Consider the following 27,273-nt stretch of genomic DNA (forward strand, 5'->3'; position numbering starts at 1 on the left):
TTACAGTAAACCTGAACTGAAGCATCGGAACCTATAACTGGACTCACAGGAGATGTTCAAATCATAGAAAGTTAGAGTGTCAGTCCTCTTGTACTTAAGTCGGCATTGTGCCTTTTGTATGAATTTCGGATGCAATTTCAGTGTTTCATCGTCAATAACAAGGTCCAAGTGATACAGTACAACTGAAGTGAAGCATCGGAATCTAAAACAAGACCACAGCAGAGGTTCAAGTCATAGAAAGTGAGAGTGTCAGTCGTTTTGTACATAAGTCGTCATTGTACCGTTTGTATTAAATTCGGATGCAATTTCTGTGTTTCATCGTCGATAAGAAGGTCCAAGGTATACAGTAAACCTGAAGTGAAGCATCGGAATCTAAAACTGGACTCACAGGAGAGGTTTAAATCATAGAAATTTAGAGTGTCAGTCCTCTTGTACTTAAGTCGGCATTGTGCTTTTTGTAGTACATTCGGATGCAATTTCTGTGTTTCATAGTCAATAAGAAGGTCCAAGGGATACAGTAAACCTGAACTGAAGCATCGGAATCTAAAACTGGTCTCACAGGAGAGGTTCAAATCATAGAAAGTTAGAGTGTCAGTCCTCTTGTAGTTAAGTCGGCATTGTGCCTTTTGTATCAAATTCGAATGCAATTTCTGTGTTTCATCTTCAATAAGAAGGTCCGAGGGATACAGTAAACCTGAAGTGAAGCATCGGAATCTAAAACTGGACTCACAGAAGTGGTTCAAATCAAACAAAGTTAGAGTGTCTGTCCTCTTGTACTTAAGTCGGCATTGTGCCTTTTGTATTAAAATCGGATGCAATTTCAGTGTTTCATCGTCAATAACAAGGTCCAAGTGATACAGTACAAATGAAGTGAAGCATCGGAATCTAAAACTGGACCACATGAGAGGTTCAAATCATAGAAATTGAGAGTGTCAGTCGTCTTGTACTTAAGTCGTCATTGTGCCATTTGTATTAAATTCGGATGCAATTTCTGTGTTTCATCGTCAATAAGAAGGCCCAAGGGTTACAGTAAACCTGAAGTGAAGCATCGGAATCTAAATCTGGACTCACAGGACAGGTTCAAATCATAGAAATTTATAGTGTCATTCCTCTTGTACTTAAGTCGGCATTGTGCCTTTTGTATTAAATTCGGATGCAATTTCTGTGTTTCATCGTCAATAAGACCGTCCAAGGGATACAGTAAACCTGAAGTGAAGCATCGGAATCTAAAACTGGACTCACAGGAGTGGTTTAAATCATAGAAAGTTAGAGTGTCAGTCCTCTTGTACTTAAGTCGGCATTGTGCCTTTTGTTTTAAATTCAGATGCAATCTCTGCGTTTCATCGTCAATAAGACGGTTCTAGGTATACAGTAAACCTGAAGTGAAGTATCGGAATCTAAAACTGGACTCACAGGAGAGCTTCAAATCATAGAAAGTTAGAGTGTCAGTCCTCTTGTACTTAAGTCGGCATTGTGCAATTTGTATTAAATTCGGATGCAATTTCTGTGTTTCATCGTCAATAAGAAATTCCAAGGTATACAGTAAAACTGAAGTGAAGCATCGGAATCTAAAACTGGACTCACAGGAGAGGTTCAAATCATTGAAATTTAGAGTGTCAGTCCTCTTGTACTTATGTCGGCATTGTGCCTTTTGAATTTAATTCCGATGCAATATCTGTACTTCATCGTCAATAAGAAGGTCCAAGGGATACAGTAAACCTGAAGTGAAGCATCGGAATCTAAAACTGGACTCACAGGAGAGGTTCAAATCGTAGAAAGTTAGAGTGTCAGTCCTCTTGTACTTAAGTCGGCATTGTGCCTTTTGAATTTAATTCCGATGCAATTTCTGTGCTTCATCGTCAATAAGAAGGTCCAAGGGACACAGTAAACCTGAAGTGAAGCATCGGAATCTAAAACTGGACTCACAGGAGAGGGTCAAATCATAGAAAGTTAGAGTGTCTGTCATCTTGTACGTAAGTCGGCATTGTGCTTTTTGTATTAAATTCGGATGCAATTTCTGTGTTTCACAGTCAATGAGAAGGTCCAAGGGATACAGTAAACCTGAACTGAAGCATCGGAATCTAAATCTGGACTCACAGGAGAGATTCAAATCACAGAAAGTTTGAGTCTCAGTCCTCTTGTACTTAAGTCGGCATTGTGCCATTTGTATTAAATTCGAATGCAATTTCTGTGTTTCATCGTCAATACGAAGGTCTAAAGGATACAGTAAACCTGAAGTGAAATGACGGAATCTAAAAGTGCACTCACACGAGCGGTTCAAATCATACAATGTTAGAGTGTCTGTCCTCTTGTACTTAAGTCGGCATTGTGCCTTTTGTATTAAATTCGGATGCAATTTCAGTGTTTCATCTTCAATAAGAAGGCCCAAGGAAGGAAGCATCGCAGTCTAAAACTGGACTCACAGAAGTGGTTCAAATCATACAAAGTTAGAGTGTCCAACCCCTTGTACTTAAGTCGGCATTGTGCCTTTTGAATTTAATTCCGATACAATATCTGTGCTTCATGGTCAATAAGAAAGTCCACGGGATACAGTAGACCTGAACTGAAGCACCGGAATCTAAAACTGGACTCACAGGAGAGGTTCAAATCATAGAAAGTTAGTGTGTCAGTCCTTTTGTACTTAAGTCGGCATTGTGTCTTTTGTATTAAATTCGGATGCAATATCTGTGCTTCATCGTCAATAAGGAGGTCCAAGGGATACAGTAAACCTGAAGTGAAGCATCGGAATCTAATACTGGACTCACAGGAGAGGTTCAAATCATAGAAAGTTAGAGTGTCAGTCCTTTTGTACTTAAGTCGGCATTGTGCTTTTTGTATTAAATTCGGATGCAATTTCTGTGTTTCATAGTCAATAAGAAGGCCCAAGGGATACAGTAAACCTATAGTGAAGCATCGGAATCTAAAACTGGACTCACAGAAGAGGTTCAAAACATACAAAGTTAGAGTGTCTGTCCTCTTGCACTTAAGTCGGCATTGTGCTTTTTGTAGTAAATTCGGATGCAATTTCTGTGTTTCATAGTAAATAAGAAGGTCCAAGGGATACAGTAAACCTGAACTGAAGCATCGGAATCTAAAACTGGTCTCACAGGAGAGGTTCAAATCATAGAAAGTTAGAGTGTCAGTCCTCTTGTAGTTAAGTCGGCATTGTGCCTTTTGTATCAAATTCGAATGCAATTTCTGTGTTTCATCTTCAATAAGAAGGTCCGAGGGATACAGTAAACCTGAAGTGAAGCATTGGAATCTAAAACTGGACTCACAGAAGAGGTTCAAATCAAACAAAGTTAGAGTGTCTGTCCTCTTGTACTTAAGTCGGCATTGTGCCTTTTGTATTAAAATCGGATGCAATTTCAGTGTTTCATCGTCAATAACAAGGTCCAAGTGATACATTACATCTGAAGTGAAGCATCGGAATCTAAAACTGGACCACATGAGAGGTTCAAATCATAGAAAGTGAGAGTGTCAGTCGTCTTGTACTTAAGTCGTCATTGTGCCATTTGTATTAAATTCGGATGGAATTTCTGTGTTTCATCGTCAATAAGAAGGCCCAAGGGTTACAGTAAACCTGAAGTGAAGCATCGGAATCTCAATCTGGACTCACAGGACAGGTTCAAATCATAGAAATTTATAGTGTCATTCCTCTTGTACTTAAGTCGGCATTGTGCCTTTTGTATTAAATTCGGATGCAATTTCTGTGTTTCATCGTCAATAAGAAGGTCCAAGGTATACAGTAAACCTGAAGTGAAGCATCGGAATCTAAAACTGGACTCACAGGAGTGGTTTAAATCATAGAAAGTTAGAGTGTCAGTCCTCTTCTACTTAAGTCGGCATTGTGCCTTTTGTTTTAAATTCAGATGCAATTTCTGTGTTCCATCGTCAATAAGACGGTCCTAGGTATACAGTAAACCTGAAGTGAAGCATCGGAATCTAAAACTGGACTCACAGGAGAGGTTCAAAGCATAGAAAGTTAGAATGTCAGTCCTCTTGTACTTAAGTCGGCATTGTGTCTTTTCTATTAAATTCCGATGCTATTTCTGTGTTTGATTGTCAATAAGAAGGTCCAAGGTATACAGTAAAACTGAAGTGAAGCATCGGAATCTAAAACTGGACTCACAGGAGAGGTTCAAATCATAGAAATTTAGAGTGTCTGTCCTCTTGTACTGAAGTCGGCATTGTGCCTTTTGAATCTAATTCCGATGCAATATGTGTGCTTCATCGTCAATAAGAAGGTCCAAGGGATACAGTAAACCAGAAGTGGAGCATCGGAATCTATAACGGGACTCACAGGTGACGTTCAAATCATAGAAAGTTAGAGTGTCAGTCCTCTTGTACTTAAGTCGGAATTGTGCCTTTTGTATTAAATTCGGATGCAATTTCAGTGTTTCATCGTCAGTAAGAAGGTGCGAGTGATACAGTAAACCTGAAGTGAAGAATCGAAATCTAAAACTGGACTCACAGGAGAGGTTCAAATCATAGGAAGTTAGAGTGTCAGTCATCTTGTTTTTAAGTCGGCATTGTGCCTTTTGAATTTAATTCCGATGCAATTTCTGTGCTTCATCGTCAATAAGAAGGTCCAAGGGATACAGTAAACCTGAACTGAAGCATCGGAATCTAAAACTGGACTTACAGGAGAGGGTCTAATCATAGAAAGTTAGAGTGACTGCCCTCTTGTGCTTATGTCGGCATTGTGCTTTTTGTATTAAATTCGGATGCAATTTCTGTACTTCATAGTCAATGAGAAGGTCCAAGGGATACAGGTAACCTGAACTGAAGCATCGGAATCTAAAACTGGACTCACAGGAGATGTTCAAATCATAGAAAGTTAGAGTGTCAGTCCTCTTGTACTGAAGTCGGCATTGTGCCTTTTGTATGAATTTCGGATGCAATTTCAGTGTTTCATCGTCAATAACAAGGTCCAAGTGATACAGTACAACTGAAGTGAAGCATCGGAATCTAAAACAGGACCACAGGAGAGGTTCAAATCATAGAAAGTGAGAGTGTCAGTCGTTTTGTACATAAGTCGTCATTGTACCGTTTGTATTAAATTCGTATGCAATTTCTGTGTTTCATCGTCGATATGAAGGTCCAAGGTATACAGTAAACCTGAAGTGATGCATCGGAATCTAAAACTGGACTCACAGGAGAGGTTTAAAACATAGAAATTTAGAGTGTCAGTCCTCTTGTACTTAAGTCGGCATTGTGCTTTTTGTAGTACATTCGGATGCAATTTCTGTGTTTCATAGTCAATAAGAAGGTCCAAGGGATACAGTAAACCTAAACTGAAGCATCGGAATCTAAAACTGGTCTCACAGGAGAGGTTCAAATCATAGAAAGTTAGAGTGTCAGTCCTCTTGTAGTTAAGTCGGCATTGTGCCTTTTGTATTAAAATCGGATGCAATTTCAGTGTTTCATCGTCAATAACAAGGTCCAAGTGATACAGTACACCTGAAGTGAAGCATCGGAATCTAAAACTGGACCACATGAGAGGTTCAAATCATAGAAATTGAGAGTGTCATTCCTCTTGAACTTAAGTCGGCATTGTGCCTTTTGTATTAAATTCGGATGCAATTTCTGTGTTTCATCGTCAATAAGACGGTCCAAGGGATACAGTAAACCTGAAGTGAAGCATCGGAATCTAAATCTGGACTCACAGGACAGGTTCATATCATAGAAATTTATAGTGTCATTCCTCTTGAACTTAAGTCGGCATTGTGCCTTTTGTATTAAATTCGGATGCAATTTCTGTGTTTCATCGTCAATAAGACGGTCCAAGGGATACAGTAAACCTGAAGTGAAGCATCGGAATCTAAAACTGGACTCACAGGGGTGGTTTAAATCATTGAAAGTTAGAGTGTCAGTCCTCTTGTACTTATGTCGGCATTGTGCCTTTTGTTTTAAATTCAGATGCAATTTCTGTGTTCCATCGTCAATAAGACGGTCCTAGGTATACAGTAAACCTGAAGTGAAGCATCGGAATCTAAAACTGGGCTCACAGGAGAGGTTCAAAGCATAGAAAGTTAGAATGTCAGTCCTCTTGTACTTAAGTCGGCATTGTGCCATTTGAATTTAATTCCGATGCAATTACTGTGCTTCATCGTCAATAAGAAGGTCCAAGGGATACAGTAAACCTGAACTGAAGCATCGGAATCTAAAACTGGACTCACAGGAGAGGGTCTAATCATAGAAAGTTAGAGTGACTGCCCTCATGTGCTTAAGTCGGCATTGTGCTTTTTGTATTAAATTCGGATGCAATTTCTGTACTTCATAGTCAATGAGAAGGTCCAAGGGATACAGTAAACCTGAACTGAAGCATTGGAATCTAAAACTGGACTCACAGGAGAGGTTCAAATCATAGAAAGTTAGAGTGTCTGTCCTCTTGTACTTAAGTCGCCATTGTGCCTTTTGTATGAATTTCGGATGCAATTTCAGTGTTTCATCGTCAATAACAAGGTCCAAGTGATACAGTACAACTGAAGTGAAGCATCGGAATCTAAAACAGGACCACAGGAGAGGTTCAAATCATAGAATGTGAGAGTGTCAGTCGTTTTGTACTTAAGTCGTCATTGTACCGTTTGTATTAAATTCTGATGCAATTTCTGTGTTTCATCGTCGATAAGAAGGTCCAAGGTATACTGTAAACCTGAAGTGAAGCATCGGAATCTAAAACTGGACTCACAGGAGAGGTTCAAATCATAGAAATTTAGAGTGTCAGTCCTCTTGTACTTAAGTCGGCATTGTGCCTTTTGAATTTAATTTCGATGCAATATCTGTGCTTCATCGTCAATAAGGAGGTCCAAGGGATACAGTAAACCTGAAGTGAAGCATCGGAATCTAATACTGGACTCACAGGAGAGGTTCAAATCATAGAAAGTTAGAGTGTCAGTCCTCTTGTAGTTAAGTCGGCATTCTGGATTTTGTATCAAATTCGAATGAAATTTCTGTGTTTCATCTTCAATAAGAAGGTCCGAGGGATACAGTAAACCTGAAGTGAAGCATCGGAAACTAAAACTGGACCCACAGAAGAGGTTCAAAACATACAAAGTTAGAGTGTCTGTCCTCTTGTACTTAAGTCGGCATTGTGCTTTTTGTAGTAAATTCGGATGCAATTTCTGTTTTTCATAGTCAATAAGAAGCTGCAAGGGATACAGTAAACCTGAACTGAAGCATCGGAATCTAAAACTGGTGTCACAGGAGAGGTTCAAATCATAGAAAGTTAGAGTGTCAGTCCTCTTGTAGTTAAGTCGGCATTGTGCCTTTTGTATCAAATTCGAATGCAATTTCTGTGTTTCATCTTCAATAAGAAGGTCCGAGGGATGCAGTAAACCTGAAGTGAAGCATCGGAATCTAAAACTGGACTCACAGAAGAGGTTCAAATCAAACAAAGTTAGAGTGTCTGTCCTCTTGTACTTAAGTCGGCATTGTGCCTTTTGTATTAAATTCGGATGCAATTTCAGTGTTTCATCGTCAATAACAAGGTCCAAGTGATACAGTACACCTGAAGTGAAGCATCGGAATCTAAAACTGGACCACAGGAGAGGTTCAAATCATAGAAAGTGAGAGTGTCAGTCGTCTTGTACCTAAGTCGTCATTGTGCCATTTGTATTAAATTCGGATGCAATTTCTGTGTTTCATCGTCAATAAGAAGGCCCAAGGGTTACAGTAAACCTGAAGTGAAGCATCGGAATCTAAAACTGGACTCACAGAAGAGGTTCAAATCAAACAAAGTTAGAGTGTCTGTCCTCTTGTACTTAAGTCGGCATTGTGCCTTTTGTATTAAAATCGGATGCAATTTCAGTGTTTCATCGTCAATAACAAGGTCCAAGTGATACAGTACACCTGAAGTGAAGCATCGGAATCTAAAACTGGACCACATGAGATGTTCAAATCATAGAAATTGAGAGTGTCAGTCGTCTTGTACTTAAGTCGTCATTGTGCCATTTGTATTAAATTCGGATGCAATTTCTGTGTTTCATCGTCAATAAGACGGTCCAAGGGATACAGTAAACCAGAAGTGAAGCATCGGAATCTAAAACTGGACTCACAGGAGTGGTTTAAATCGTTGAAAGTTACAGTGTCAGTCCTCTTGTACTTAAGTCGGCATTGTGCCTTTTGTTTTAAATTCAGATGCAATTTCTGTGTTCCATCGTCAATAAGACGGTCCTAGGTATACAGTAAACCTGAAGTGAAGCATCGGAATCTAAAACTGGGCTCACAGGAGAGGTTCAAAGCATAGAAAGTTAGAATGTCAGTCCTCTTGTACTTAAGTCGGCATTGTGCCTTTTCTATTAAATTCCGGTGCTATTTCTGTGTTTCATTGTCAATAAGAAGGTCCAAGGTATACAGTAAAACTGAAGTGAAGCATCGGAATCTAAAACTGGACTCACAGGAGAGGTTCAAATCATAGAAATTTAGAGTGTCAGTCCTCTTGTACTTAAGTCGGCATTGTGCCTTTTGAACTTTATTCCGATGCAATATGTGTGCTTCATCGTCAATAAGAAGGTCCAAGGGATACAGTAAACCTGAAGTGAAGCATCGGAATCTATAACGGGACTCACAGGAGAGGTTCAAATCATAGAAAGTTAGAGTGTCAGTCCTCTTGTACTTAAGTCGGAGTTGTGCCTTTTGTATTAAATTCGGATGCAATTTCAGTGTTTCATCGTCAGTAAGAAGGTCCGAGGAAAACAGTAAACCTGAAGTGAAGCATCGAAATCTAAAACTGGACTCACAGGAGAGGTTCAAATCATTGGAAGTTAGAGTGTCAGTCCTCTTGTTTTTAAGTCGGCATTGTGCCTTTTGAATTTAATTCCGATGCAATTACTGTGCTTCATCGTCAATAAGAAGGTCCAAGGGATACAGTAAACCTGAACTGAAGCATCGGAATCTAAAACTGGACTCACAGGAGAGGGTCTAATCATAGAAAGTTAGAGTGACTGCCCTCTTGTGCTTAAGTCGGCATTGTGCTTTTTGTATTAAATTCGGATGCAATTTCTGTACTTCATAGTCAATGAGAAGGTCCAAGGGATACAGTAAACCTGAACTGAAGCATCGGAATCTAAAACTGGACTCAAGGGAGAGGTTCAAATCATAGAAAGTTAGAGTGTCTGTCCTCTTGTACTTAAGTCGCCATTGTGCCTTTTGTATGAATTTCGGATGCAATTTCAGTGTTTCATCGTCAATTACAAGGTCCAAGTGATACAGTACAACTGAAGTGAAGCATCGGAATCTAAAACAGGACCACAGGAGAGGTTCAAATCATAGAAAGTTAGAGTGTCAGTCCTTTTGTACTTAAGTCGGCATTGTGCTTTTTGTATTAAATTCGGATGCAATTTCTGTGTTTCATAGTCAATAAGAAGGCCCAAGGGATACAGTAAACCTATAGTGAAGCATCGGAATCTAAAACTGGACTCACAGAAGAGGTTCAAAACATACAAAGTTAGAGTGTCTGTCCTTTTGTACTTAAGTCGGCATTGTGCTTTTTGTATCAAATTCGAATGCAATTTCTGTGTTTCATCTTCAATAAGAAGGTCCGAGGGATACAGTAAACCTGAAGTGAAGCATTGGAATCTAAAACTGGACTCACAGAAGAGGTTCAAATCAAACAAAGTTAGAGTGTCTGTCCTCTTGTACTTAAGTCGGCATTGTGCCTTTTGTATTAAAATCGGATGCAATTTCAGTGTTTCATCGTCAATAACAAGGTCCAAGTGATACATTACATCTGAAGTGAAGCATCGGAATCTGAAACTGGACCACATGAGAGGTTCAAATCATAGAAAGTGAGAGTGTCAGTCGTCTTGTACTTAAGTCGTCATTGTGCCATTTGTATTAAATTCGGATGGAATTTCTGTGTTTCATCGTCAATAAGAAGGCCCAAGGGTTACAGTAAACCTGAAGTGAAGCATCGGAATCTCAATCTGGACTCACAGGACAGGTTCAAATCATAGTTATTTATAGTGTCATTCCTCTTGTACTTAAGTCGGCATTGTGCCTTTTGTATTAAATTCGGATGCAATTTCTGTGTTTCATCGTCAATAAGAAGGTCCAAGGTATACAGTAAACCTGAAGTGAAGCATCGGAATCTAAAACTGGACTCATAGGAGTGGTTTAAATCATAGAAAGTTAGAGTGTCAGTCCTCTTCTACTTAAGTCGGCATTGTGCCTTTTGTTTTAAATTCAGATGCAATTTCTGTGTTCCATCGTCAATAAGACGGTCCTAGGTATACAGTAAACCTGAAGTGAAGCATCGGAATCTAAAACTGGACTCACAGGAGAGGTTCAAAGCATAGAAAGTTAGAATGTCAGTCCTCTTGTACTTAAGTCGGCATTGTGCCTTTTGTATTAAATTCCGATGCGATTTCTGTGTTTCATTGTCAATAAGAAGGTCCAAGGTATACAGTAAAACTGAAGTGAAGCATCGGAATCTAAAACTGGACTCACAGGAGAGGTTCAAATCATAGAAATTTAGAGTGTCAGTCCTCTTGTACTTAAGTCGGCATTGTGCCTTTTGAATCTTATTCCGATGCAATATGTGTGCTTCATCGTCAATAAGAAGGTCCAAGGGATACAGTAAACCTGAAGTGAAGCATCGGAATCTATAACGGGACTCACAGGTGACGTTCAAATCATAGAAAGTTAGAGTGTCAGTCCTCTTGTACTTAAGTCGGAATTGTGCCTTTTGTATTAAATTCGGATGCAATTTCAGTGTTTCATCGTCAGTAAGAAGGTGCGAGTGATACAGTAAACCTGAAGTGAAGCATCGAAATCTAAAACTGGACTCACAGGAGAGGTTCAAATCATAGGAAGTTAGAGTGTCAGTCCTCTTGTTTTTAAGTCGGCATTGTGCCTTTTGAATTTAATTCCGATGCAATTTCTGTGCTTCATCGTCAATAAGAAGGTCCAAGGGATACAGTAAACCTGAACTGAAGCATCGGAATCTAAAACTGGACTTACAGGAGAGGGTCTAATCATAGAAAGTTAGAGTGACTGCCCTCTTGTGCTTATGTCGGCATTGTGCTTTTTGTATTAAATTCGGATGCAATTTCTGTACTTCATAGTCAATGAGAAGGTCCAAGGGATACAGTAAACCTGAACTGAAGCATCGGAATCTAAAACTGGACTCACAGGAGATGTTCAAATCATAGAAAGTTAGAGTGTCAGTCCTCTTGTACTTAAGTCGGCATTGTGCCTTTTGTATGAATTTCGGATGCAATTTCAGTGTTTCATCGCCAATAACAAGGTCCAAGTGATACAGTACAACTGAAGTGAAGCATCGGATTCTAAAACAGGACCACAGGAGAGGTTCAAATCATAGAAAGTGAGAGTGTCAGTCGTTTTGTACATAAGTCGTCATTGTACCGTTTGTATTAAATTCGGATGCAATTTCTGTGTTTCATCGTCGATAAGAAGGTCCAAGGTATACAGTAAACCTGAAGTGATGCATCGGAATCTAAAACTGTACTCACAGGAGAGGTTTAAAACATAGAAATTTAGGGTGTCAGTCCTCTTGTACTTAAGTCGGCATTGTGCTTTTTGTAGTACATTCGGATGCAATTTCTGTGTTTCATAGTCAATAAGAAGGTCCAAGGGATACAGTAAACCTGAACTGAAGCATCGGAATCTAAAACTGGTCTCACAGGAGAGGTTCAAATCATAGAAAGTTAGAGTGTCAGTCCTCTTGTAGTTAAGTCGGCATTGTGCCTTTTGTATCAAATTCGAATGCAATTTCTGTGTTTCATCTTCAATAAGAAGGTCCGAGGGATACAGTAAACCTGAAGTGAAGCATCTGAATCTAAAACTGGACTCACAGAAGAGGTTCAAATCAAACAAAGTTAGAGTGTCTGTCCTCTTGTACTTAAGTCGGCATTGTGCCTTTTGTATTAAAATCGGATGCAATTTCAGTGTTTCATCGTCAATAACAAGGTCCAAGTGATACAGTACACCTGAAGTGAAGCATCGGAATCTAAAACTGGACCACATGAGAGGTTCAAATCATAGAAATTGAGAGTGTCAGTCGTCTTGTACTTAAGTCGTCATTGTGCTATTTGTATTAAATTCGGATGCAATTTCTGTGTTTCATCGTCAATAAGAAGGCCCAAGGGTTACAGTAAAACTGAAGTGAAGCATCGGAATCTAAATCTGGACTCACAGGACAGGTTCAAATCATAGAAATTTATAGTGTCATTCCTCTTGTACTTAAGTCGGCATTGTGCCTTTTGTATTAAATTCGGATGCAATTTCTGTGTTTCATCGTCAATAGGACGGTCCAAGGGATACAGTAAACCTGAAGTGAAGCATCGGAATCTAAAACTGGACTCACAGGAGTGGTTTAAATCATAGAAAGTTAGAGTGTCAGTCCTCTTGTACTTATGTCGGCATTGTGCCTTTTGTTTCAAATTCAGATGCAATTTCTGTGTTCCATCGTCAATAAGACGGTCCTAGGTATACAGTAAACCTGAAGTGAAGCATCGGAATCTAAAACTGGGCTCACAGGAGAGGTTCAAAGCATAGAAAGTTAGAATGTCAGTCCTCTTGTACTTAAGTCGGCATTGTGCCTTTTCTATTAAATTCCGGTGCTATTTCTGTGTTTCATTGTCAATAAGAAGGTCCAAGGTAAACAGTAAACCTGAAGTGAAGCATCGAAACCTAAAACTGGACTCACAGGAGAGGTTCAAATCATAGGAAGTTAGAGTGTCAGTCCTCTTGTACTTAAGTCGGCATTGTGCCTTTTCTATTAAATTCCGGTGCTATTTCTGTGTTTCATTGTCAATAAGAAGGTCCAAGGTATACAGTAAACCTGAAGTGAAGCATCGAAATCTAAAACTGGAGTCACAGGAGAGGTTCAAATCATAGGAAGTTAGAGTGTCAGTCCTCTTGTTTTTAAGTCGGCATTGTGCCTTTTGAATTTAATTCCGATGCAATTACTGTGCTTCATCGTCAATAAGAAGGTCCAAGGGATACAGTAAACCTGAACTGAAGCATCGGAATCTAAAACTGGACTCACAGGAGAGGGTCTAATCATAGAAAGTTAGAGTGACTGCCCTCATGTGCTTAAGTCGGCATTGTGCTTTTTGTATTAAATTCGGATGCAATTTCTGTACTTCATAGTCAATGAGAAGGTCCAAGGGATACAGTAAACCTGAACTGAAGCATCGGAATCTAAAACTGGACTCACAGGAGAGGTTCTAATCATAGAAAGTTAGAGTGTCTGTCCTCTTGTACTTAAGTCGCCATTGTGCCTTTTGTATGAATTTTGGATGCAATTTCAGTGTTTCATCGTCAATAACAAGGTCCAAGTGATACAGTACAACTGAAGTGAAGCATCGGAATCTAAAACAGGACCACAGGAGAGGTTCAAATCATAGAATGTGAGAATGTCAGTCGTTTTGTACTTAAGTCGTCATTGTACCGTTTGTATTAAATTCTGATGCAATTTCTGTGTTTCATCGTCGATAAGAAGGTCCAAGGTATACAGTAAACCTGAAGTGAAGCATCGGAATCTAAAACTGGACTCACAGGAGAGGTTCAAATCATAGAAATTTAGAGTGTCAGGCCTCTTGTACTTAAGTCGGCATTGTGCCTTTTGAATTTAATTTCGATGCAATATCTGTGCTTCATCGTCAAGAAGGAGGTCCAAGGGATACAGTAAACCTGAAGTGAAGCATCGGAATCTAATACTGGACTCACAGGAGTGGTTTAAATCATAGAAAGTTAGAGTGTCAGTCCTCTTGTACTTATGTCGGCATTGTGCCTTTTGTTTTAAATTCAGATGCAATTTCTGTGTTCCATCGTCAATAAGACGGTCTTAGGTATACAGTAAACCTGAAGTGAAGCATCGGAATCTAAAACTGGGCTCACAGGAGAGGTTCAAAGCATAGAAAGTTAGAATGTCAGTCCTCTTGTACTTAAGTCGGCATTGTGCCTTTTCTATTAAATTCCGGTGCTATTTCTGTGTTTCATTGTCAATAAGAAGGTCCAAGGTATACAGTAAACCTGAAGTGAAGCATCGAAATCTAAAACTGGACTCACAGGAGAGGTTCAAATCATAGGAAGTTAGAGTGTCAGTCCTCTTGTTTTTAAGTCGGCATTGTGCCTTTTGAATTTAATTCCGATGCAATTACTGTGCTTCATCGTCAACAAGAAGGTCCAAGGGATACAGTAAACCTGAACTGAAGCATCGGAATCTAAAACTGGACTCACAGGAGAGGGTCTAATCATAGAAAGTTAGAGTGACTGCCCTCATGTGCTTAAGTCGGCATTGTGCTTTTTGTATTAAATTCGGATGCAATTTCTGTACTTCATAGTCAATGAGAAGGTCCAAGGGATACAGTAAACCTGAACTGAAGCATCGGAATCTAAAACTGGACTCACAGGAGAGGTTCAAATCATAGAAAGTTAGAGTGTCTGTCCTCTTGTCTTTAAGTCGCCATTGTGCCTTTTGTATGAATTTCGGATGCAATTTCAGTGTTTCATCGTCAATAACAAGGTCCAAGTGATACAGTACAACTGAAGTGAAGCATCGGAATCTAAAACAGGACCACAGGAGAGGTTCAAATCATAGAATGTGAGAGTGTCAGTCGTTTTGTACTTAAGTCGTCATTGTACCGTTTGTATTAAATTCTGATGCAATTTCTGTGTTTCATCGTCGATAAGAAGGTCCAAGGTATACAGTAAACCTGAAGTGAAGCATCGGAATCTAAAACTGGACTCACAGGAGAGGTTCAAATCATAGAAATTTAGAGTGTCAGTCCTCTTGTACTTAAGTCGGCATTGTGCCTTTTGAATTTAATTTCGATGCAATATCTGTGCTTCATCGTCAATAAGGAGGTCCAAGGGATACAGTAAACCTGAAGTGAAGCATCGGAATCTAATACTGGTCTCACAGGAGAGGTTCAAATCATAGAAAGTTAGAATGTCAGTCCTCTTGTAGTTAAGTCGGCATTCTGGATTTTGTATCAAATTCGAATGAAATTTCTGTGTTTCATCTTCAATAAGAAGGTCCGAGGGATACAGTAAACCTGAAGTGAAGCATCGGAAACTAAAACTGGACCCACAGAAGAGGTTCAAAACATACAAAGTTAGAGTGTCTGTCCTCTTGTACTTAAGTCGGCACTGTGCTTTTTGTAGTAAATTCGGATGCAATTTCTGTGTTTCATAGTCAATAAGAAGCTCCAAGGGATACAGTAAACCTGAACTGAAGCATCGGAATCTAAAACTGGTGTCACAGGAGAGGTTCAAATCATAGAAAGTTAGAGTGTCAGTCCTCTTGTAGTTAAGTCGGCATTGTGCCTTTTGTATCAAATTCGAATGCAATTTCTGTGTTTCATCTTCAATGAGAAGGTCCGAGGGATACAGTAAACCTGAAGTGAAGCATCGGAATCTAAAACTGGACTCACAGAAGAGGTTCAAATCAAACAAAGTTAGAGTGTCTGTCCTCTTGTACTTAAGTCGGCATTGTGCCTTTTTTATTAAATTCGGATGCAATTTCAGTGTTTCATCGTCAATAACAAGGTCCAAGTGATACAGTACACCTGAAGTGAAGCATCGGAATCTAAAACTGGACCACAGGAGAGGTTCAAATCATAGAAAGTGAGAGTGTCAGTCGACTTGTACCTAAGTCGTCATTGTGCCATTTGTATTAAATTCGGATTCAATTTCTGTGTTTCATCGTCAATAAGAAGGCCCAAGGGTTACAGTAAACCTGAAGTGAAGCATCGGAATCTAAAACTGGACTCACAGAAGAGGTTCAAATCAAACAAAGTTAGAGTGTCTGTCCTCTTGTACTTAAGTCGGCATTTTGCCTTTTGTATTAAAATCGGATGCAATTTCAGTGTTTCATCGTCAATAACAAGGTCCAAGTGATACAGTACACCTGAAGTGAAGCATCGGAATCTAAAACTGGACCACATGAGAGGTTCAAATCATAGAAATTGAGAGTGTCAGTCGTCTTGTACTTAAGTCGTCATTGTGCCATTTGTATTAAATTCGGATGCAATTTCTGTGTTTCATCGTCAATAAGTAGGCCCAAGGGTTACAGTAAACCTGAAGTGAAGCATCGGAATCTAAATCTGGACTCACAGGACAGGTTCAAATCATAGAAATTTATAGTGTCATTCCTCTTGTACTTAAGTCGGCATTGTGCCTTTTGTATGAAATTCGGATGCAATTTCTGTGTTTCATCGTCAATAAGACGGTCCAAGGGATACAGTAAACCTGAAGTGAAGCATCGGAATCTAAAACTGGACTCACAGGAGTGGTTTAAATCATAGAAAGTTAGAGTGTCAGTCCTCTTGTACTTAAGTCGGCATTGTGCCTTTTGTTTTAAATTCAGATGCAATTTCTGTGTTCCATCGTCAATAAGACGGTCCTAGGTATACAGTAAACCTGAAGTGAAGCATCGGAATCTAAAACTGGGCTCACAGGAGAGGTTCAAAGCATAGAAAGTTAGAATGTCAGTCCTCTTGTACTTAAGTCGGCATTGTGCCTTTTCTATTAAATTCCGGTGCTATTTCTGTGTTTCATTGTCAATAAGAAGGTCCAAGGTATACAGTAAAACTGAAGTGAAGCATCGGAATCTAAAACTGGACTCACAGGAGAGGTTCAAATCATAGAAATTTAGAGTGTCAGTCCTCTTGTACTTAAGTCGGCATTGTGCCTTTTGAACTTTATTCCGATGCAATATGTGTGCTTCATCGTCAATAAGAAGGTCCAAGGGATACAGTAAACCTGAAGTGAAGCATCGGAATCTATAACGGGACTCTCAGGAGAGGTTCAAATCATAGAAAGTTAGAGTGTCAGTCCTCTTGTACTTAAGTCGGAATTGTGCCTTTTGTATTAAATTCGGATGCAATTTCAGTGTTTCATCGTCAGTAAGAAGGTCCGAGGGAAACAGTAAACCTGAAGTGAAGCATCGAAATCTAAAACTGGACTCACAGGAGAGGTTCAAATCATTGGAAGTTAGAGTGTCAGTCCTCTTGTTTTTAAGTCGGCATTGTGCCTTTTGAATTTAATTCCGATGCAATTACTGTGCTTCATCGTCAATAAGAAGGTCCAAGGGATACAGTAAACCTGAACTGAAGCATCGGAATCTAAAACTGGACTCACAGGAGAGGGTCTAATCATAGAAAGTTAGAGTGACTGCCCTCTTGTGCTTAAGTCGGCATTGTGCTTTTTGTATTAAATTCGGATGCAATTTCTGTACTTCATAGTCAATGAGAAGGTCCAAGGGATACAGTAAACCTGAACTGAAGCATCGGAATCTAAAACTGGACTCACAGGAGAGGTTCAAATCATAGAAAGTTAGAGTGTCTGTCCTATTGTACTTAAGTCGCCATTGTGCCTTTTGTATGAATTTCGGATGCAATTTCAGTGTTTCATCGTCAATTACAAGGTCCAAGTGATACAGTACAACTGAAGTGAAGCATCGGAATCTAAAACAGGACCACAGGAGAGGTTCAAATCATAGAATGTGAGAGTGTCAGTCGTTTTGTACTTAAGTCGTCATTGTACCGTTTGTATTAAATTCTGATGCAATTTCTGTGTTTCATCGTCGATAAGAAGGTCCAAGGTATACAGTATACCTGAAGTGAAGCATCGGAATCTAAAACTGGACTCACAGGAGAGGTTCAAATCATAGAAATTTAGAGTGTCAGTCCTCTTGTACTTAAATCGGCATTGTGCCTTTTGAATTTAATTTCGATGCAATATCTGTGCTTCATCGTCAATAAGGAGGTCCAAGGGATACAGTAAACCTGAAGTGAAGCATCGGAATCTAATACTGGACTCACAGGAGAGGTTCAAATCATAGAAAGTTAGAGTGTCAGTCCTCTTGTAGTTAAGTCGGCATTCTGGATTTTGTATCAAATTCGAATGAAATTTCTGTGTTTCATCTTCAATAAGAAGGTCCGAGGGATACAGTAAACCTGAAGTGAAGCATCGGAATCTAAAACTGGACCCACAGAAGAGGTTCAAAACATACAAAGTTAGAGTGTCTGTCCTCTTGTACTTAAGTCGGCATTGTGCTTTTTGTAGTAAATTCGGATGCAATTTCTGTGTTTCATAGTCAATGAGACGGTCCTAGGTATACAGTAAACCTGAAGTGAAACATGGAATCTAAAACTGGACTCACAGGAGAGGTTCAAATCATAGAAAGTTAGAATGTCAGTCCTCTTGTACTTAAGTCGGCATTGTGCCTTTTCTATTAAATTCCGATGCAATTTCTGTGTTTCATCGTCAATAAGAAGGTCCAAGGTATACAGTGAAACTGAAGTGAAGCATCGGAATCTATAACTGGACTCACAGGAGAGGTTCAAATCATAGAAATTTAGAGTGTCAGTCCTCTTGTACTTAAGTCGGCATTGTGCCTTTTGAATTTTATTCCGATGCAATATGTGTGCTTCATCGTCAATAAGAAGGTCCAAGGGATCCAGTAAACCTGAAGTGAAGCATCGGAATCTATAACGGGACTCACAGGAGAGGTTCAAATCATAGAAAGTTGGAGTGTCAGTCCTCTTGTACTTAAGTCGGAATTGTGCCTTTTGTATTAAATTCGGATGCAATTTCAGTGTTTCATCGTCAGTAAGAAGGTCGAAGGGATAAAGTAAACCTGAAGTGAAGCATCGAAATCTAAAACTGGACTCACAGGAGAGGTTCAAATCATAGGAAGTTAGAGTGTCAGTCGTCTTGTTTTTAAGTCGGCATTGTGCCTTTTGAATTTAATTCCGATGCAATTTCTGTGCTTCATCGTCAATAAGAAGGTCCAAGGGATACAGTAAACCTGAACTGAAGCATCGGAATCTAAAACTGGACTCACAGGAGAGGGTCTAATCATAGAAAGTTAGAGTGACTGCCCTCTTGTACTTAAGTCGGCATTGTGCTTTTTGTATTAAATTCGGATGCAATTTCTGTACTTCATAGTCAATGAGAAGGTCCAAGGGATACAGTAAACCTGAACTGAATCATCGGAATCTAAAACTGGACTCACAGGAGAGGTTCAAATCATAGAAAGTTTGAGTGTCAGTCCTCTTGTACTTAAGTCGGCATTGTGCTTTTTGTATTAAATTCGGATGCAATTTCTGTGTTTCATAGTCAATAAGAAGGTCCAAGTGATACAGTAAACCTGAACTGAAGCATCGAAATCTAAAACTGGTCTCCAGGAGAGGTTCAAATCATAGAAAGTTAGAGTGTCAGTCCTCTTGTAGTTAAGTCGGCATTGTGCCTTTTGTATCGAATTCGAATGCAATTTCTGTGTTTCATCTTCAACAAGAAGGTCCGAGGGATACAGTAAACCTGAAGTGAAGCATCGGAATCTAAAACTGGACTCACAGAAGAGGTTCAAATCAAACAAACTTAGAGTGTCTGTCCTCTTGTACTTAAGTCGGCATTGTGCCTTTTGTATTAAAATCGGATGCAATTTCAGTGTTTCATCGTCAATAACAAGGTCCAAGTGATACAGTACACCTGAAGTGAAGCATCGGAATCTAAAACTGGACCACAGGAGAGGTTCAAATCATAGAAAGTGAGAGTGTCAGTCGTCTTGTACTTAAGTCGTCATTGTGCCATTTGTATTAAATTCGGATGCAGTTTCTGTGTTTCATCGTCAATAAGAAGGCCCAAGGGTTACAGTAAACCTGAAGTGAAGCATCAGAATCTAAATGTGGACTCACAGGACAGGTTCAAATCATAGAAATTTATAGTGTCAGTCCTCTTGTACTTAAGTCGGCATTGTGCCTTTTGTATTAAATTCGGAAGCAATTTCTGTGTTTCATCGTCAATAAGAAGGTCCAAGGGATACAGTAAACCTGAAGTGAAGCATCGGAATCTAAAACTGTACTCGCAGGAGTGGTTCAAATCATAGAAAGTTAGAGTGTCAGTCCTCTTGTACATAAGTCGGCATTGTGCCTTTTGTATGAATTTCGGATGCAATTTCAGTGTTTCATCGTCAATAACAAGGTCCAAGTGATACAGTACACCTGAAGTGAAGCATCGGAATCTAAAACAGGACCACAGGAGAGGTTCAAATCATAGAAAGTGAGAGTGTCAGTCGTTTTGTACTTAAGTCGTCATTGTGCCGTTTGTATTAAATTCGGATGCAATTTCTGTGTTTCATCGTCAATAAGAAGGCCCAAGGGTTACAGTAAACCTGAAGTGAAGCATCAGAATCTAAATCTGGACTCACAGGAAAGGTTCAAATCATAGATTGTAATAAATTCGGATGCAATTTCTGTGTTTCATCGTCAATAAGAAGGTCCAACGGATACAGAAAACCTAAAGTGAAGCATCGGAATCTAAAACTGGACTCACAGGAGTGGTTCAAATCATAGAAAGTTAGAGTGTCAGTCCTCTTGTACTTAAGTCGGCATTGTGCCTTTTGTTTTAAATTCAGATGCAATCTCTGTGTTTCATCGTCAATAAGACGGTTCTAGGTATACAGTAAACCTGAAGTGAAGTATCGGAATCTAAAACTTGACTCACAGGAGAGCTTCAAATCATAGAAAGTTAGAGTGTCAGTCCTCTTGTACCTAAGTCGGCATTGTGCAGTTTGTATTAAATGCGGATGCAATTTCAGAGTTTCATCGTCAGTAATAAGGTCCAAGGGATACAGCAAACCTGAAGTGAAGCATCGGAATCTAAAACTGGACTCACAGGAGAGGTTCAAATAATAGAAAGTTAGAGTGTCAGTCCTCTTGTACTTAAGTCGGCATTGTGCCTTTTGTATTAAATTGGGATGTAATTTCTGTGTTTCATCGTTAATAAGAAAGTCCAAGGGATACAGTAAACCTGAAGTGAAGCATCGGAATCTAAAAATGGACTCACAGAAGTGGTTCAAATCATACAAAGTTAGAGTGTCAGTCCTCTTGTATTTAAGTCGGCATTGTGCCTTTTGAATTTAATTCCGAAGCAATTTCTGTGTTTCATCGTCAATAAGATGGCCCAAGGGATACAGTAAACCTGAAGTGAAGCATCGCAATCTAAAACTGGACTCACAGAAGTGGTTCAATTCATACAAAGTTATAGTGTCAGTCCTCTTGTACTTAAGTCGGCATTGTGCCTTTTGAATTTAATTCCGATGCAATATCTGTGCTTCATGGTCAATAAGAAAGTCCACGGGATACAGTAAACCTTAAGTGAAGCATCGGAATCTAAAACTGGACTCACAGGAGAGGTTCAAATCATAGAAGGTTTGAGTGTCAGTCCTCTTGTACTTAAGTCTGCATTGTGCCTTTTGTATTATATTCGGATGCAATTTCAGAGTATCATCGTCAGTAATAAGGTCCAAGGGATACAGGAAGCCTGAAGTGAAGCATCGGAATCTAAAACTGGACTCACAGGAGAGGTTCAAATCATAGAAAGTTAGAGTGACAGTCCTCTTGTACTTATGTCGGCATTGTGCCTTTTGTATTAAATTCGGATGTAATTTCTTTGTTTCATCGTCAATAAGAAATTCCAAGGTATACAGTAAACCTGAAGTGAAGCATCGGAATCTAAAACTGGACTAATGGAAGAGGTTCTAATCGTAGAATGTTAGGGTGTCAGTCCTCTTGTACTTAAGTCAGCATTGTGCTTTTGGAATTTAATTCCGATGCAATATCTGTGCTTCATCGTCAATAAGATGGTCCAAGGGATACAGTAAACCTGAAGAGCAGCATCGGAATCTAAACCTAGACTCACAGGAGAGGTTCAAATCATAGAAAGGTAGAGTGTCAGTCCTCTTGTACTTAAGTCGGCATTGTGCCTTTTGAATTTAATTCCGATGCAATTTCTGTGCTTCATCGTCAATAAGAAGGTCCAAAGGATACAGTAAAACTGAAGTGAAGCATCGGAATCTATAACTGGACTCACAGGAGAGGGTCTAATCATAGAAAGTTAGAGTGTCTGTCCTCTTGTACTTAAGTTTGCATTGTGCTTTTTGTATTAAATTCGGATGCAATTTCTGTGCTTCACAGTCAATGAGAAGGTCCAAGGGATACAGTAAACCTGAACTGAAGCATCGGAATCTAAAACTGGACTCACAGGAAAGGTTCAAATCACAGAAAGTTAGACTGTCAGTCCTCTTGTACTTAAGTCGGCATTGTGCCTTTTGTATTAAATTCGAATGCAATTTCTGTGTTTCATCGTCAATACGAAGGTCTAAGTGATACAGTAAACCTGAAGTGAAGTGTCGGAATCTAAAACTGCACTCACAGGAGAGGTTCAAATCATAGAATGTTTGAGTGTCAGTCCTCTTGTACTTAAGTCGGCATTGTGCCTTTTGTATTAAATTCGGATGCAATTTCTGTGTTTCATAGTCAATAAGAAGGTCCAAGTGATACAGTAAACCTGAACTGAAGCATCGGAATCTAAAACTGGTCTCACAGGAGAGGTTCAAATCACAGAAAGTTAGAGTGTCAGTCCTCTTGTAGTTAAGTCGGCATTGTGCCTTTTGTATCAAATTCGAATGCAATTTCTGTGTTTCATCTTCAATAAGAAGGTCCGAGGGATACAGTAAACCTGAAGTGAAGCATCGGAATCTAAAACTGGACTCACAAAAGAGGTTCAAAACATACAAAGTTAGAGTGTCTGTCCTCTTGTACTTAAGTCGTCATTGTGCTTTTTGTATTAAATTCGGATGCAATTTCTGTGTTTCATAGTCAATAAGAAGGTCCAAGGTACACAGTAAACCTGAACTGAAGCATCGGAATCTAAAACTGGTCTCACAGGAGAGGTTCAAATCATAGAAAGTTAGAGTGTCAGTCCTCTTGTAGTTAAGTCGGCATTGTGCCTTTTGTATCGAATTCGAAATCAATTTCTGTGTTTCATCTTCAATAAGAAGGCCGAGGGATACAGTAAACCTGAAGTGAAGCATCGGAATCTAAAACTGGACTCACAGAAGAGGTTCAAATCAAAGAAAGTTAGAGTGTCTGTCCTCTTGTACTTAATTCGGCATTGTGCCTTTTGTATTAAAATCGGATGCAATTTCAGTGTTTGATCGTCAATAACAAGGTCCAAGTGATACAGTACACCTGAAGTGAAGCATCGGAATCTAAAACTGGACTCACAGGAGAGGTTCAAATCATAGAAAGTGAGAGTGTCAGTCGTCTTGTACTTAAGTCAGCATTGTGCCTTTTGTATTAAATTCGGATGCAATTTCTGTGTTTCATCGTCAATAAGAAGGTCCAAGGGATACAGTAAACCTGAAGTGAAGCATCGGAACCTAAAACTGGACTCACATAAGTGGTTCAAATCATATAAAGTTAGAGTGTCAGTCCTCTTGTACATAAGTCGGCATTTTGCCTTTTGTATGAATTTCGGATGCAATTTCAGTGTTTCATCGTCAATAACAAGGTCCAAGTGATACAGTACACCTGAAGTGAAGCATCGGAATCTAAAACAGGACAACAGGAGAGGTTCAAATCATAGAAAGTGAGAGTGTCAGTCGTTTAGTACTTAAGTCGTCATTGTGCCGTTTGTATTAAATTCGGATGCAATTTCTGTGTTTCATCGTCAATGAGAAGGCCCAAGGGTTACAGTAAACCTGAAGTGAAGCATCGGAGTCTAAATCTGAACTCACAGGAAAGGTTCAAATCATAGATAGTTATAGTGTCAGTCCTCTTGTACTTAAGTCGGCATTGTGCCTTTTGTATTAAATTCGGATGCAATTTCTGTGTTTCATCGTCAATAAGAAGCTCCAAGGGATACAGAAAACCTGAAGTGAAGCATCGGAATCTAAAACTGGACTCACAGGAGTGGTTCAAATCATAGAAAGTTAGAGTGTCTGTCCTCTTGTACTTAAGTCGGCATTGTGCCTTTTGTTTTAAATTCAGATGCAATCTCTGTGTTTCATCGTCAATAAGACGGTTCTAGGTATACAGTAAACCTGAAGTGAAGTATCGGAATGTAAAACTGGACTCACAGGAGAGGTTCAAATCATAGAAAGTTAGAGTGTCAGTCCTCTTGTACTTAAGTCGGCATTGTGCAGTTTGTATTAAATTCGGATGCAATTTCTGTGTTTCATCGTCAATAAGAAGGTCCAAGGTATACAGTAAAACTGAAGTGAAGCATCGGAATCTAAAACTGGACTCACAGGAGAGGTTCAAATCAAAGAAAGTAAGAGTGTCAGTCCTCTTATACTTAAGTCGGCATTGTGCCTTTTGTATTAAATTCAGATGCAATTTCTGTGTCTCATCGTCAATAAGTAGGTCCAAGGGATACCGTAAACCTGAAGTGAAGCATCAGAATCTAAAACTGGACTCACAGGAGAGGTTCAAATAATAGAAAGTTAGAGTGTCTGTCCTCTTGTACTTAAGTCGGCATTGTGCCTTTTGTATTAAATTCGGATGTAATTCCTGTGTTTCATCGTCAATAAGAAATTCCAAGGTATACAGTAAACCTGAAGTGAAGCATCGGAATCTAAAACTGGACTAACAGGAGAGGTTATAATCGTAGAATGTCAGAGTGTCAGTCCTCTTGTACTTAAGTCAGCATTGTGCTTTTGGAATTTAATTCCGATGCAATATCTGTGCTTCATCGTCAATAAGAAGGTCCAAGGGGTACAGTAAACCTGAAGAGCAGCATCGGAATCTAAATCTAGACTCACAGGAGATGTTGAAATCATAGAAAGTTAGAGTGTTAGCCCTCTTGTACTTAAGTCGTCATTGTGCCTTTTGTATTTAATTCCGATGCAATATCTGTGCGTCATGGTCAATAAGAAAGTCCAAGGGATCAGTAAACCTGAAGTGAAGCATCGGAATCTAAAACTGGACTCACAGGAGAGGTTCAAATCATAGAAGGTTTGAGTGTCAGTCCTCTTGTACTTAAGTCTGCATTGTGCCTTTTGTATTAAATTCGGATGCAATTTCAGAGTTTCATCGTCAGTAATAAGGTCCAAGGGATACAGGAAACCTGAAGTGAAGCCTCGGAATCTAAAACTGGACTCACAGGAGAGGTTCAAATCATAGAAAGTTAGAGTGTCAGTCCTCTTATACTTAAGTCGGCATTGTGCCTTTTGTATTAAATTCAGATGCAATTTCTGTGTTTCATCGTCCATAAGAAGGCCCAAGGGATACAGTAAACCTGAAGTGAAGCATCGCAATCTAAAACTGGACTCACCGAAGTGGTTCAAATCATACAAAGTTAGAGTGTCAGTCCTCTTGTACTTAAGTCGGCATTGTGCCTTTTGAATTTAATTCCGATGCAATATCTGTGCGTCATGGTCAATAAGAAAGTCCACGGGATACAGTAAACCTGAAGTGAAGCATCGGAATCTAAAACTGGACTCACAGGACAGGTTCAAATCATAGAAGGTTTGAGTGTCAGTCCTCTTGTTCTTAAGTCTGCATTGTACCTTTTGTATTAAATTCAGATGCAATTTCAGAGTTTCATCGTCAGTAATAAGGTCCAAGGGATACCGTAAACCTGAAGTGAAGCATCGGAATCTAAAACTGGACTCACAGGAGAGGTTCAAATAATAGAAAGTTAGAGTGTCAGTCCTCTTGTACTTAAGTCGGCATTGTGCCTTTTGTATTAAATGCGGATGTAATTTCTGTGTTTCATCGTCAATAAGAAATTCCAAGGTATACAGTAACCCTGAAGTGAAGCATCGGAATTTAAAACTGGACTAACAGGAGAGGCTCTAATCGTAGAATGTTAGAGTGTCAGTCCTCTTATACTTAAGTCGGCATTGTGCCTTTTGTAATAAATTCAGATGCAATTTCTGTGTTTCATCGTTAATAAGAGGGTCCAAGGGATACCGTAAACCTGAAGAGCAGCATCGGAATCTAAATCTAGACTCACAGGAGAGGTTCAAATCATAGAAAGTTAGAGTGTCAGTCCTCTTGTACTTAAGTCGGAATTGTGCCTTTTGAATTTAATTCCGATGCAATTTCTGTGCTTCATCGTCAATAAGAAGGTCCAAGGGATACAGTAAAACTGAAGTGAAGCATCGGAATCTAAAACTGGACTCACAGGAGAGGGTCTAATAATAGAAATTTAGAGTGTCTGTCCTCTTGTACTTAAGTCGGCATTGTGCGTTTTGTATTAAATTCGGATGCAATTTCTGTGTTTCACAGTCAATGAGAAGGTCCAAGGGATACAGTAAACCTGAACTGAAGCATCGGAATTTAAAACTGGACTCACAGGAGAGGTTCACATCATAGAATGTTAGAGTGTCTGTCCTCTTGTACTTAAGTCGGCATTGTGCCTTTTGTATTAAATTCGGATGCAATTTCAGTGTTTCATCTTCAATAAGAAGGCCCAAGGTATACAGTAAACCTGAAGTGAAGCATAGCAATCTAAAACTGGACTCACAGGAGAGGTTCAAATCGTAGAAGGTTTGAGTGTCAGTCCTCTTGTACTTAAGTCTGCATTGTGCCTTTTGTATTAAACTCGGATGCAATGTCAGAGTTTCATCGTCAGTAATAAGGTCCAAGGGATACAGGAAACCTGAAGTGAAGCATCGGAATCTAAAACTGGACTCACAGGAGAGGTTCAAATCATAGAAAGTTAGAGTGTCAGTCCTCTTGTACTTAAGACGGCATTGTGCCTTTTGTATTACATTCGGATGTAATTTCTGTGTTTCATCGTCAATAAGCAATTCCAATGTATACAGTAAACCTGAAGTGAAGCATCGGAATCTAAAACTGGACTAACAGGAGAGGTTCTAATCGTAGAATGTTAGAGTGTCAGTCCTCTTGTACTTAAGTCAGCATTGTGCTTTTGGAATTTAATTTCGATGCAATATCTGTGCTTAATCGTCAATAAGATGATCCAAGGGATACAGTAATCCTAAAGAGCAGCATCGGAATCTAAATCTAGACTCACAGGAGAGGTTCAAATCATAGAAAGTTAGAGTGTCAGTCCTCTTGTACTTATGTCGGCTTTGTGCCTTTTGTTTTAAATTCAGATGCAATTTCTGTGTTTCATCGTCAATAAGACGGTCCTAGGTATACAGTAAACCTGAAGTGAAGCATCGGAATCTAAAACTGGACTCACAGGAGTGGTTCAAATCATAGAAAGTTAGAGTGTCAGTCCTCTTGTACATAAGTCGGCAATGTGCCTTTTGTATGAATTTCGGATGCAATTTCAATGTTTCATCGTCAATAACAAGGTCCAAGTGATACAGTACACCTGAAGTGAAGCATCGGAATCTAAAACAGGACCACAGGAGAGGTTCAAATCATAGAAAGTGAGAGTGTCAGTCGTTTTGTACTTAAGTCGTCATTGTGCCGTTTGTATTAAATTCGGATGCAATTTCTGTGTTTCATCGTCAATAAGAAGGCCCAAGGG

This window comes from Schistocerca americana, chromosome 6 (assembly GCF_021461395.2).
Source record: "Schistocerca americana isolate TAMUIC-IGC-003095 chromosome 6, iqSchAmer2.1, whole genome shotgun sequence".
Classification (NCBI taxonomy): Eukaryota; Metazoa; Arthropoda; class Insecta; order Orthoptera; family Acrididae; genus Schistocerca; species Schistocerca americana.